This window comes from Zea mays, chromosome 4 (genome assembly GCF_902167145.1).
Source record: "Zea mays cultivar B73 chromosome 4, Zm-B73-REFERENCE-NAM-5.0, whole genome shotgun sequence".
Taxonomy (NCBI): domain Eukaryota; kingdom Viridiplantae; phylum Streptophyta; class Magnoliopsida; order Poales; family Poaceae; genus Zea; species Zea mays.
This window is the reverse complement of record NC_050099.1, coordinates 11,806,408-11,821,390: the sequence shown is the minus strand read 5'-3', so window position 1 is coordinate 11,821,390 and position 14,983 is coordinate 11,806,408.

The window sequence follows — 14,983 nt, the reverse complement described above, 5'->3', positions numbered from 1 at the left end:
CGCGCCCGACCCTGCGCGCCCCGTGCCACGCCAAGCCGTGCCCGCGTCTCCTGCTCGCTGTCACACCCGGTTTTAAAAGGCAAACCGAATGCGAACCATGTACGTGCCAGGATCAGTTATTCACGTACACAGCAGTTACATAATATGGACATCATCACACAGTGCTCAAAATAGTATTAAAAGGGAATAATAGTTGATTACATCATACGTCTGAGACGTCCATATAGTTCTTACAATAAATCAAAGTGCGGAAAAGAAACGTAGATAAACGCGGCCTTCACAGGCAGCCGACTGGGGGTTGCCGCTAACCCACTCCTAGAACTCGTCGTAGTCTTGGAACTCCTGGAAGTCTCCTTCCACAGCTTCATCTTCGCCTGAGCAGTGGTTGCAATGCTGACAACCTGGGGGGGGTTTGGTGTGTAGAGCAAGGGTGAGTACACATCAACATACTCAGCAAGTATCCTGTTTGGCTGTAGTGGACTAGCTTTATGTGGGGATAAGTCAAGCAGTTGCTTTTAGTTGGTCAGATTATTACTTACTAGTAGAAAGCCAAGTTTTAGCATTAACCCAAGTTATTAACCCGATGTACCCTTTCCAAACGGAAAGAATACCACTTACCAGCACCATAGTCATAACCAAAACCATCAATCTCATAACCACCTGTACCACAATGTCTCTGATCAAGTACCACTAATCATTGGAGCTCCCTTGGCCGCTCATAACCGCGAGCACGGCTGATATATCAGTTTTCAAACACTCTGCAGAGGTTGTGCACTTTACCCATAAGCCGTGATTCCCATTCTGCCCGGAGATCATGACTCTCCATTGATCACTACCAAGGTGACCCAGCAGGGCATCACTACGTAGCCTTTACAAAGATTCCCCGGGGCTGTAGCCACCCGTTAGGTTTCCTAAATGTACCGCACTTCTCCCCAAGGGACAAATCAACCTTGGCAGAGCGAGCCGCATACACCGAGCCCCATTGACGGCACGACGGCTAAGTGCACTACACCCCGGATCCTCTAATTATTCAGCTAAGGGCATCCCATTCCACCCTCATGGTTGCACTGTTTTCCCGGGCGGTCATCCATAGAACAGGTCCTTACGGAGAGGCACTCGAGAAACCGCTCGAGCCCCCTTGAAGGTCACAAGTACAACATCATCATAAGAGAAGGGAAAACAGCGTATCATAGATAATCTCATCATGTTCATTGATTAGAGTTGAGCAATAGCATAAAGCTAAACAGTAATAATCCAACCCAAATAGGTAAGCAAGGATAGGGATAACAAAAGCTAGTCAAACCTTAGGTATAAATATGTAAAGCGGGAGGTGAATTAAAGAATGAATAGGACAGAGATAGGTCAAGGGACACTTGCCTCCACCAACCGACTGCTGCTCAGGGGCTTCTCCTGCGAGTTCCTCGGGCTCTTCAACCGGATCGTTCTCTATGCGATTGCAAACATACATACATCAACACATTTAATACAAAAGAACAGTACACCATACAATAGAATGCAATAAGTAAACAGACGTTCTACGCGGGTTCGCGAGTACGGTTAAGAGAGAAAGAGGAAAAGACAGTCGAGAAACGATCACGTTACATGATTATAAATTAACCACTCGCTTAATGGAAGGAAATTTAATGTAGACACTATGTTTAGCGTAAAGTAAAGTCATGTTTCATGTCTAATTATTATAAGCAGGTGGAGATAAATAAAAAGAATGGTCGCGTGGCGAGACGCGCGACAAAGCTCTCTAAAACAAATTAAAAAGTTAACGACTCGTCGCGCGACCGAGCACGCAGCGAGACACTTCGCCTTAGATACGAGGAGACGTTAAACGTCGCGCGACGAAGCGCACGACGGCATACGTCGACTAAACTGAGTCCAAAGTGGAACGTCGCGTGAATACACACGCGGCGCTACACCTTAAACAACCTGAAACAAAAATGGATCGTCGCGCGACGAAGCGCACGACGCAACACAAGATAGAATCTGAATTTAGACAAATCCGTCGCGCGGCGAAGCGCGCGACGCAACACGCTAATTAACGAATAATCACCGCGAGCGCGGGCGAGCGAAGATACGGTCGGGCGAGGCCGGGACGGGAACGGGCGGCCGAGCTGGGGCCAGGGCGGTTGAACCGGCCAGGGGGGCGGTTGAACCGGCCAGGGATGGGGGCGCGCGGGCGAGCGGGGCTCGCCGCGCCGCGGGAGGGCGCCGGGCCACCACGGCCGGCCGAGCCGAGGGGCGGGGCCGCGCGCAGGGGCCGGGGACGGGCAGGGGGCGAGGCCGAGCGCCGCCGGGGGCCGGGCGGGCGAGCCGGGGGCGGGGAGCCGAGCGCCGCCGCGGGGAGGGCCGAGCGGGGGCCGAGCGGGGGCCGAGCGCCACCGCGCCGAGGGAGGCCGGGCGGGCGAGGCCGCCGGGGAGGGAGGGGGAAGGGGCCGAGCGCCGCCGGGGAGGGAGACCGGGCGGGCACCGCCGGGGAGGGAGGCCGGGGACGGGGCCGAGGGCGGGCGCCGAGCGCCGCCGCGGGGAGGGGCCGAGCGGGCGGGCCGAGCGCCGCCGCGGGCGAGCGGGCAGGGGGCCGAGCCGCCACGTCGAGGGGCCGAGCGGGGGCCGAGCGGGGGCGCCACCGCGGGGAGGGAGGGGGAGGGGCCGCGCGGGGGCCGCGCCGCCGCGCCGAGGAGGCCGGGCGGGGGCCGCGCCGCCGCGCCGAGGGCAGCCGGGTGGGGGCCGCGCCGCCGCGGGCGAGCGCCGCCGGGGTCGGAGTCGCGCGCGGGCAGGGAGAGAAAGGGGGCGCGCGTGGGGAGAAGAAGAGGAGGGAGAGGGAGAGAGAGAGGAGAAGGGGAGGGGAGGGGAGCTCACCTCGGGGTCCAAAATCCGGTGATCGCCGTCTCCAAATCCTAGGGCACCACGGGGAGAGAGAGGTGGAAGAGGGAGAGGAGAGGTTGTTGCGCGGGAGATCCAAATGAGAGAGGGAGAGAGGATGGGGGCGCATGGGGGGGGGGGTTTGGGCGCCGGGGGCGCGCAGGCCAGGGCGGGCCGGCTGAGCTGGGCTAGGCTAAGTTGGGCTGGGCCGAGCCACTTCGCGGATCGAAAACCCACGACGAGCGCGGACCACTAAACGAACTTAAAACGCGAATCAAAATCCGGAACGGAACGAGACGAACACTCAACATCAGACAAAGAAATGTGCTTCGGCATGATGCAACACCCATGACACTTAGGTTTTGGTTTATACATGACACGGACACATGCCGTTATACTGGTTTGAAATTGGGAAGAAGGAGCAAACGGGGAAAGAGAAAAGAGAGTAACGCCCGAATTTGGTGAGAGAAAAGAAGAAAAAATTCTACCCCCAAATTCAGGGCGTTACAAACCTATCCCCCTTAAAAGAATCTCGCCCTCGAGATTCAGGGTTGGCTAGCAAAGAGCTCGGGGTATTTAGCCATCAGATCATCTTCACGCTCCCAGGTTGCTTCTTCCTCAGAGTGATGATTCCATTTGACTTTGCACATTCTGATGGCCTTCCTTCGGGTGACTCTGTCTGCAACCTCAAGGATTTGCACTGGCTTCTCAACGTAGGTCAAGTCCTCCTGGACTTCAAGACCTTCCACTGGCAACTGCTCTTCTGGCACACGCAAGCACTTCTTCAACTGAGACACATGAAAGACATCATGCACAGCAGACAAATTCTCTGGTAGACTGAGCTGATAGGCCACTTCTCCACGTCTTGCAAGAATCTGATACGGACCAATGTAGCGGGGTGCTAGCTTGCCTTTCACTCCAAATCTTCTGACTCCTCTGATCGGTGACACTTTCAGATAGACAAAGTCTCCGACTTCGAAACTCAGCTCTCTTCTTCTTGTGTCTGCGTAGCTTCGCTGCCTCGATTGCGCTATCTTCAGATTCTCTCGAACCATCTTGATGTTCTCTTCGGCTTCAAGCAAAATGTCTGGCCCAAACACTTGCTTTTCTCCAGGCTGATCCCATTGCAACGGAGTTCTACAACTCCTTCCATAAAGTGCCTGGAATGGTGACATCTTCAAACTGGCCTGATAACTGTTGTTATAGGAAAACTCCGCATAAGGCAATCTCTTGTCCCATCCGGACTGATCTTGCAACGCACAGGCTCTCAACATGTCTTCGAGAATTTGATTGGTTCTTTCGGTCTGGCCATCTGTCTGCGGATGATAAGCTGAACTGAAATTCAGATGCGTGCCCAAAGCTTCATGCAACTGCTGCCAGAAATGAGAGGTGAACTGCGTTCCTCTGTCTGACACTATCTTCTTTGGCACACCATGAAGACAAACGATCCGAGACATATACAATTCTGCCAATACTGCACTGCTATAGTTGGTCTTGACAGGTATGAAGTGGGCTGACTTGGTCAAGCGGTCCACTACTACCCAAATGGAATCGTAGCCGGCTCGAGTGCGAGGCAATCCGACTATGAAATCCATACCAATTTCATCCCATTTCCACTGAGGGATCTGCAACGGTTGCAACAATCCAGCAGGTCTCTGGTGTTCTGCCTTAATTCTTCGACAACTATCACACATAGCCACATGCTCTGCGATCTCCCTTTTCATTCCGTACCACCAGAATTTCTTCTTCAGATCCTGATACATCTTCTCGCTGCCAGGGTGAATCGAATAAGCTGTCTCATGAGCTTCCTTAAGGATCAACTCCCGAATAGACTGGACATTGGGAACACACAAGCGGTCTTTGAACCATATCACGCCTTCTGCATCTTCTCGAAAATCTTTGCCTTTGCCATCTAGAATCAGTCGCCGAATCTCACTGATCTTCTCATCACTCTTCTGCGCTTCTTTGATTTCGCGCTCCAAGGTAGGTTCCAACTCGACTGTGACTCCTCGCGAATTGTTCAGAAATCCGAGACTCAACCTGTCAAACTCCTTGGCCAACTCATAAGGCATCGGACGAGCGACCATCAGATTGACTTGACTCTTTCTGCTCAAAGCATCTGCCACCACGTTTGCTTTGCCTGGATGGTAATGAATTTCCAACTCATAATCTCTGATCAACTCTAACCATCTTCGTTGCCTCATGTTCAACTCTGACTGAGTGAATATGTACTTCAGACTCTTGTGATCTGTGTAAACATCGCATTTCTGTCCATACAGATAGTGCCTCCATGTCTTCAGTGCATGAACCACTGCTGCCAACTCTAGATCATGGATTGGGTAGTTCTTCTCATGAACCTTCAGCTGTCGGGACGAGTAAGCCACAACTCTTCCCTCTTGCATCAACACACATCCCAAACCTGTGTAGCAAGCATCACAATACACCGAGAAGGGCTTGTGCACATCAGGCAAGACTAGGACAGGCGCTGTAGTCAACTTCTCTTTCAGCGCTTCAAAGGCCTCTTGGCATTTCTGGGTCCACTTGAACTCAACTTTGTTGCCTAGCAACGCTGTCATAGGTTTCGCAATCTTCGAAAACCCTTCAATGAATCGCCGATAATATCCGGCCATTCCAATGAAACTCTTGATTCCTCGAGCATCTGTTGGCGCTTTCCAGTTCAGAATGTCTGCCACTTTCTTCGGATCCACAGCCAATCCTTCTTTGTTGATTATATGACCCAAGAACAGGACTTCATTGATCCAGAACTCACACTTGCTCAACTTTGCATACAACTGGTGCTCTCGCAATCTCTGCAATACCATCCTCAAATGATCTGCATGCTCTTCTTCGCTTTGAGAATAAACCAGAATGTCATCAATGAATACCACCACAAACTTATAATCCATGAATACACTGTTCATCAAGTTCATGAAGAACGCTGGCGCATTGGTCAAACCAAAAGACATCACTGTGAACTCATACAAACCATACTTGGAAATGAATGCCGTCTTCGGAATGTCCGAAGGTCGGATCCTGAGCTGATGATAACCTGACCTCAGATCAATCTTGGAGAACACACTGGCTCCTCTCAACTGGTCGAACAGATCTTCTATTCTGGGCAAAGGATACTTGTTCTTGATCGTGACTTCATTCAAAGCTCGGTAATCGATGCACATCCTCTTGGTGCCATCTTTCTTCTCCACAAATAGGACAGGGGCGGCCCAAGGCGAGGTGCTTGGCCGGATGTAACCTTTCTCTGACAACTCATCAATCTGCTTCTTAAGCTCAACCAACTCTGGTCCAGATATTCTGTAAGCTCTCTTAAAGATAGGGGCGGTTCCAGGAAGAAGCTCTATAGCAAACTCAACTTTCCGCTCTGGTGGCATACCCGGTAAGTCCTTGGGAAACACATCTGGGAACTCGGACACAACCTTGATACTCTCAATTGGGTCTGCTTCACTGCTATCAACAGCTAGCTGATAACAACTTCCTTTCTTTGGCTCAGGCAGGACTAACTCGGTCACCACTTCCTCTCCTAGTGGAGACACCAACTTGATTGTCCTTTTATCACAACTGATAACTGCCTGATACTTATCTAGCCAATTCATCCCTAGGATGACATCTATTCCCTGAGTACCCATTACTATAAGGTTGGCGGGAAACGCTATCCCCCTTATTTCCACACTTATATTCAAACAAATGCTATCGGCTCGAATTCTACCACCGGCTGAGTCAATTTGAATGGGGTTTGACATGGTAGTAATCGGAAGATTATGTGCTTCTACCCATGATGCAGTAATGAAAGAATGTGTTGCTCCAATATCAAATAACACCTCTGCAATATGGGAGTCGACTGGGAACATACCTACTATCATGCCGGGGGTCTCCTGAACTGCTTCAGCCTCCAAGTGATTCAGTCTTCCATGATTATAGCGCGGCTGAGAGCGATTGCCTGCTCCAGGCTGAGGCACATTCTGCTTTGCTGGGGCATTGGGGCCTGACTGCTGCTGGGCTGCCTTCTTCGGACATTGCATCACCCAGTGGCCTTGCTCTCCACAGTGGAAACATGCTCTGTTTCCAACCTGAGCTGGTGCTGCCTGACTGTTCTGCTGGGCTGCTGGGGCAGGAAGACGAGGTGCCTGCTGATTCTGCCTCTGAAACTGACCTCCTGACTGATTGCTCTGACGGTTCTGGTATTGATGCTGAGGATACTGCCTTTGGAACTGCTGATGCTGAGGTGGACGCTGGTTCTGCCTGAACTGCTGAGGTTGATTGCCTGAGAAACGAGGACGGCTGCTGCTTCCAGGCTGGGGTCCACTGATCTTGCGCTTACGATCCTCCATTTCCTTACGCTTCCTCTCCGTCATGATTGCTCTGTCAATCAGGTGCTGGAATGTCAGGAAGGTGTGATTCATCAGTTGGTACTGCAGAGGGTCAACCAAGCCTCTCAGGAAACGGTACTGTCGCTTGGTGTCGGTGTTGACATCTTCAGGAGCATAACGAGACAGTTGCAGAAACCTGTCTCGGTACTCACTGACCGACAATGGCCCTTGCTTGAGAGCCAGGAACTCCTCTTTCTTCACTGTCATCAGACCTGCAGGGACATGGTACTGACGAAAGCTACTTCTGAACTCTTCCCAGGTGATGGCGTCAGGGTGGGCATGGGTGGCGAGGTAAGACTCCCACCATGATTGGGCTGCTCCTCTCAACAAACGGGGACCGTACAAAACTTTCTCCCTGTCATCGCACTGAGCGGTATGCAACTCCCGCTCCACAGTGCGCAGCCAATCTTCAGCATCCATGGGGTCAGAAGAATGAGCGAACGTTGGTGGATGACCTCTCATGAATTCAGCACGCTTGTCTCTGGGCATCTGAGGCTGAGGTGGGGCCTGCTGCTGTTGCTGCTGCTGCTGAATGGCGGCCAAAGTCTGACCGATGGCTTGAACTGCCTGAGTCTGCATCAGAAACATCTGCTCGATGGACATCGGGGGCGGGGGCGGCAGGTGCTGCTGCTGGGGCACCTCTTCCTGTTGAGCGGCTCGCTCCTGCTGAGCACGCCTTCCTCCTCTGCGCCTGTTCTCTGACATCTGCAGAATGCAACCACACATCAGAACTGATCTGGCAAATCTTGCAGCATAAGGAAAGAGAATAGAATTCTTCAACAGCACTGAACAGATGAGCATCTTCACTGATCTCCAACACAGACCACACAGCTTCTCAGATAAAGAGGAAAGGAGAATAATGGGTTTCCCAACTATATAACTAACTTTATTAACATAATAGGTAAACCAAAATGCAGGGGATACCCACACTCTGGTGACAATCATTACAAAGATCCAAACCAAACATAGTTCATCATGACAAACATAAATGCACAGGATATAGCAAACTACCCTGTCTAACTAAGACTAACTAAAACTGAGACTAACGCTAAGACTGAAGCTTCTATATATATATATTTCGTATTAATTACAAGATCCAACTCTAACGATCTATGGTTCTAGAGTTATCTTGGTCTTGCAGTCGGGATTGCCATAAGACTGGTGTCCCCGCTGAGGTGAGCGGTACGGGTGCTGAGTCCCGACGGGAGCGGGGGAACCACCATCCAAGTGACGACGTTCCGCGCGCTCAGCCCGCAACAGGGCGATCTCAGCACGAGCCCTACTCAGCTCGTCTAATGCATGGTCCAGCTCCGTGTTTAGCACGGCGGCTAGGTTGACTGTGCTGCTCAACCTAGGATTGCCCTCACCGACAGGTGAGACAATCACGCCTCCTGTGCTGCCAGATGAACGGCGGGGGTAATACTTCAGGTCAAGACCGTCAGCTGCCCCACCGAAAACCGAGAAGTAGTGCGAAAGCGCACGCCGTGCAGCATCTTGCATGGCTGCCTCAGCTGAGTCCCGTTCAGAGATAGAATAGTGCTCTGAGCAGACCTCAGCACCCTGGAGACTGTTCTCCGGACAGCGCACCAAGCAGGTTGCCTCCCAGCGGTCCGGGTGGACCCCCGCGACTATGCTGGTAGACCACACAGCGATACTCGACGGACCAAGTATGCCGGTCAAATGCCCGACGTAGCAGGGTGTCGAGCGCATCGTGGAAGTGACACCCGCGAGCAGCGTCGCGAGTGATGGGTCGAGCAACCCATCCTTCCGGCTCAAGGTTAGCAGAGAAGTCGGTGTCGTGGCTTGAGCTATCGTCGCCATCTCCGTCGTCTGGATCTCCTCCAGCAGCTACTCCAGAAGCTGGGACGCCCAGTGGTGGTGCAGGGGGCGGCTCCAGAGGAAGCACAGGGGAGCAGCTCCTCACAGACTCTATCTCCTGGTGGAGCGAGAAAGAAGAGCCCTGCTGCTCTTGCTCCTGTCGTCGATGTTCCTGCTCCTCATGCAGACGGTGGTGCAGTCTCTCCAAGTGGCTGGACTGTCCGGCCACGAGACGGCGAAGCGGACGCTCAGCAAGGCGGGAGGGTAAGAAGGGGATGACTGACTTACGTGCAGTGTGTCTAAGTCGAGCCATCTACAAAAGACATCGCAAGCAAAGGGGTAAGAACAGAATTAATAGGACCAGCAAATAATGGATCATAAGTGAATGAAGGATTAGAATAAAACATGTTTTTCAGCAAGGTATAGTATATAGTAGAACATAGGTTTGGTCGGTATGACCAACTTTTGAAGGGATATCAAAGTCAAGGAAGGGACAGAGGTCTATAGTCCTTAGAACGACCATTCTACTCTAGGTTAGCGGTCCTACAGTCAGCACGGCTTTGATACCACTTATGTCACACCCGGTTTTAAAAGGCAAACCGAATGCGAACCATGTACGTGCCAGGATCAGTTATTCACGTACACAGCAGTTACATAATATGGACATCATCACACAGTGCTCAAAATAGTATTAAAAGGGAATAATAGTTGATTACATCATACGTCTGAGACGTCCATATAGTTCTTACAATAAATCAAAGTGCGGAAAAGAAACGTAGATAAACGCGGCCTTCACAGGCAGCCGACTGGGGGTTGCCGCTAACCCACTCCTAGAACTCGTCGTAGTCTTGGAACTCCTGGAAGTCTCCTTCCACAGCTTCATCTTCGCCTGAGCAGTGGTTGCAATGCTGACAACCTGGGGGGGGGGGGTTTGGTGTGTAGAGCAAGGGTGAGTATACATCAACATACTCAGCAAGTATCCTGTTTGGCTGTAGTGGACTAGCTTTATGTGGGGATAAGTCAAGCAGTTGCTTTTAGTTGGTCAGATTATTACTTACTAGTAGAAAGCCAAGTTTTAGCATTAACCCAAGTTATTAACCCGATGTACCCTTTCCAAACGGAAAGAATACCACTTACCAGCACCATAGTCATAACCAAAACCATCAATCTCATAACCACCTGTACCACAATGTCTCTGATCAAGTACCACTAATCATTGGAGCTCCCTTGGCCGCTCATAACCGCGAGCACGGCTGATATATCAGTTTTCAAACACTCTGCAGAGGTTGTGCACTTTACCCACAAGCCGTGATTCCCATTCTGCCCGGAGATCATGACTCTCCATTGATCACTACCAAGGTGACCCAGCAGGGCATCACTACGTAGCCTTTACAAAGATTCCCCGGGGCTGTAGCCACCCGTTAGGTTTCCTAAATGTACCGCACTCCTCCCCAAGGGACAAATCAACCTTGGCAGAGCGAGCCGCATACACCGAGCCCCATTGACGGCACGACGGCTAAGTGAACTACACCCCGGATCCTCTAATTATTCAGCTAAGGGCATCCCATTCCACCTTCATGGTTGCACTGTTTTCCCGGGCGGTCATCCATAGAACAGGTCCTTACGGAGAGGCACTCGAGAAACCGCTCGAGCCCCCTTGAAGGTCACAAGTACAACATCATCATAAGAGAAGGGAAAACAGCGTATCATAGATAATCTCATCATGTTCATTGATTAGAGTTGAGCAATAGCATAAAGCTAAACAGTAATAATCCAACCCAAATAGGTAAGCAAGGATAGGGATAACAAAAGCTAGTCAAACCTTAGGTATAAATATGTAAAGCGGGAGGTGAATTAAAGAATGAATAGGACAGAGATAGGTCAAGGGACACTTGCCTCCACCAACCGACTGCTGCTCAGGGGCTTCTCCTGCGAGTTCCTCGGGCTCTTCAACCGGATCGTTCTCTATGCGATTGCAAACATACATACATCCACACATTTAATACAAAAGAACAGTACACCATACAATAGAATGCAATAAGTAAACAGACGTTCTACGCGGGTTCGCGAGTACGGTTAAGAGAGAAAGAGGAAAAGACAGTCGAGAAACGATCACGTTACATGATTATAAATTAACCACTCGCTTAATGGAAGGAAATTTAATGTAGACACTATGTTTAGCGTAAAGTAAAGTCATGTTTCATGTCTAATTATTATAAGCAGGTGGAGATAAATAAAAAGAATGGTCGCGTGGCGAGACGCGCGACAAAGCTCTCTAAAACAAATTAAAAAGTTAACGACTCGTCGCGCGACCGAGCACGCAGCGAGACACTTCGCCTTAGATACGAGGAGACGTTAAACGTCGCGCGACGAAGCGCACGACGACATACGTCGACTAAACTGAGTCCAAAGTGGAACGTCGCGTGAATACACACGCGGCGCTACACCTTAAACAACTCGAAACAAAAATGGATCGTCGCGCGACGAAGCGCACGACGCAACACAAGATAGAATCTGAATTTAGACAAATCCGTCGCGCGGCGAAGCGTGCGACGCAACACGCTAATTAACGAATAATCACCGCGAGCGCGGGCGAGCGAAGATACGGTCGGGCGAGGCCGGGACGGGAACGGGCGGCCGAGCTGGGGCCAGGGCGGTTGAACCGGCCAGGGGGGCGGTTGAACCGGCCAGGGACGGGGGCGCGCGGGCGAGCGGGGCTCGCCGCGCCGCGGGAGGGCGCCGGGCCACCACGGCCGGCCGAGCCGAGGGGCGGGGCCGCGCGCAGGGGCCGGGGACGGGCAGGGGGCGAGGCCGAGCGCCGCCGGGGGCCGGGCGGGCGAGCCGGGGGCGGGGAGCCGAGCGCCGCCGCGGGGAGGGCCGAGCGGGGGCCGAGCGGGGGCCGAGCGCCACCGCGCCGAGGGAGGCCGGGCGGGCGAGGCCGCCGGGGAGGGAGGGGGAAGGGGCCGAGCGCCACCGGGGAGGGAGACCGGGCGAGCGCCGCCGGGGAGGGAGGCCGGCGACGGGGCCGAGGGCGGGCGCCGAGCGCCGCCGCGGGGAGGGGCCGAGCGGGCGGGCCGAGCGCCGCCGCGGGCGAGCGGGCAGGGGGCCGAGCCGCCACGCCGAGGGGCCGAGCGGGGGCGCCGCCGCAGGGAGTTAGGGGGGAGGGGCCGCGCGGGGGCCGGGGCGGGCAGGGGCCGCGCCGCCGCGCCGAGGAGGCCGGGCGGGGGCCGCGCCGCCACGCCGAGGGCAGCCGGGCGGGGGCCGCGCCGCCGCGGGCGAGCGCCGCCGGGGTCGGAGTCGCGCGCGGGCAGGGAGAGAAAGGGGGCGCGCGTGGGGAGAAGAAGAGGAGGGAGAGGGAGAGAGAGAGGAGAAGGGGAGGGGAGGGGAGCTCACCTCGGGGTCCAAAATCCGGTGATCGCCGTCTCCAAATCCTAGGGCACCACGGGGAGAGAGAGGTGGAAGAGGGAGAGGAGAGGTTGTTGCGCGGGAGATCCAAATGAGAGAGGGAGAGAGGATGGGGGCGCATGGGGGGGGGGGGGGGGTTTGGGCGCCGGGGGCGCGCAGGCCAGGGCGGGCCGGCTGAGCTGGGCTGGGCTAAGTTGGGCTGGGCCGAGCCACTTCACGGATCGAAAACCCACGACGAGCGCGGACCACTAAACGAACTTAAAACGCGAATCAAAATCCGGAACGGAACGAGACGAACACTCAACATCAGACAAAGAAATGTGCTTCGGCATGATGCAACACCCATGACACTTAGGTTTTGGTTTATACATGACACGGACACATGCCGTTATACTGGTTTGAAATTGGGAAGAAGGAGCAAACGGGGAAAGAGAAAAGAGAGTAACGCCCGAATTTGGTGAGAGAAAAGAAGAAAAAATTCTACCCCCAAATTCAGGGCGTTACACTCGTGCCCATGCCTATAAATCACCCTCAGGCGTCGACCGTACTCCTCCGCGCACGCTCGACCTCACCGGAGCCCGAAACCACCGGCGTTTGCGCCGTGCACGGCGTGCCCGCGGCCACCTGAGCCCCTGCCACCGTAGACCGGCCAACAGAGCCTTTTCCAGCCACGCACGACCCTTGGAAGAGATTGTGCATGCCTCGGTGAAGCTCCCCGAGCAAGGAATCGGACTTTGCTTCGCTGGAGAAGCCAGTCCACGGTCGCCGGACTTCGCCCGACCGCCGGTGAACGTAGACCGGGTAAATCTCTGCCCCATTCTTCGATTCCTTGTGTACATAGCCTCTACGTCACCCCGTGGAGCTCATCGTGCCATTTGATTGAACTAGATCGCCGTGGTTTAGCTGGAACACCCGCCACCGACGAGATTACCCGCCTGCACACGTGGACCGGACGATTCCGGCCACCTCCGCCGTCGAGCCGTATACCGCTGTGACCGCCAGGACCTCCCAGAGCCAACCCCGCCCCTCGTCGGACCTCTCTCGCCGTCGGTAAGCCGCGCCGCCCTTTTCTTTTTCGCGGGTACTGTTTAAACCAGGGGAGGGACCGCGGGGGAGAAGAAGAAAAGGCTAGGGGTTTTGTGCATTGTCAGTGACTCAAGGGAATAGTAGCGCAGGGGTATAACTGAGAGGATTAGTTTAGAAAGAACCCAGGGTCTTCGGTGCAAATTGGTTTTTCCAGGAAAACCTTTTTAATAATCTGATTTAATTCAAACAGAACTTGAAAAATTCATAACTTCTGTTTTGTTCACCCAAATCAAGTCAAACCAATTTTGCCAGATCATAAATAATGTAAACTACTTAAGAAAAATATAAAACCCCTAAGTGTTACAGAGAACTTTAAAGTTTTGATTTAAATAATTAACTGGTCAAAAGCTAAAAGAAATAGGGAAAAATAGCTACACTATTTGACTGAGGTTAAGAAAATTTAGAGAAGTACTTAATCACCTACTAACCTATTTAAAAATGATAAACCCCTCTGTACACCCCATTAAGGTAGAGTTTGCCATTTAAATCACCTTGTGCTTAAAGTTAAAGAATAGAAAAGGCAATTTAAATAAAAACCAGGGAGCACCCACATTTTTGTTAGTTTACTTATTCAGTATAGTTCACTAGAAAAATTTAGTATACCCTGGTTTAGTATAAAATAAATGGGATACCTTTTATTTTAAGAAAAAAAGGAAACCTTAGAAAACCCCTAGAAAAATAACTCCTAGGAGAAAACACCCCAAACCTTGGGATAACTAATGTTTTGTTGTTAAGAATATAGGAAAAATATGAAATCTGTTGTTTGACATTTTTCAAATAACAAGATAGTAGTAAGTGCCTTTTTGACATTAAACTTTAGAAAATCACAACTAAATAACCACCAAATAGCCTTCTGTGATTTTTGGCACAGAAGCATGTTATTACTGTTAGATACCAGCAAAAATGACCCTTAGGACAGAACCCACCCCTAGTTAAGAGTTGTAGTGCAAAGTGACCCCTTTGCCCCAACTTTTGTTATATTTGTCCAGGGCATACTCTATTTATTCTGGACCTCAAATTCATAGGACAAACTACAATGACTAATAGTAACCTACTATAAATTTTCCAGAATTTTTGGAATAGGTTAAATCACTGTTGTAGTTCAAACCCACCCTAAAATTCATAAATAGAAAATGAAAAAGAAAATTAATAATGGAGAGTAATATCATTTTAACCCAACCAGCAAAGCCCCTCATTTTTCTACTAAAACATCTAAGGGAAATCCAAGTTCAATTCACTGTGCTTATCCCTGGGCAAAACCCAAACCTAAATTGATATGCATACACCACTAAGAGCCACGCATGACCAAGAAACCCTAAGTTACTAACTGACGTAGTTTTCCTTCACTTAGCATAATGTTTACTAAATCCTGCATAATCATGGCATACATATTCTTACTCATTGTATTCGATAGATTGCAA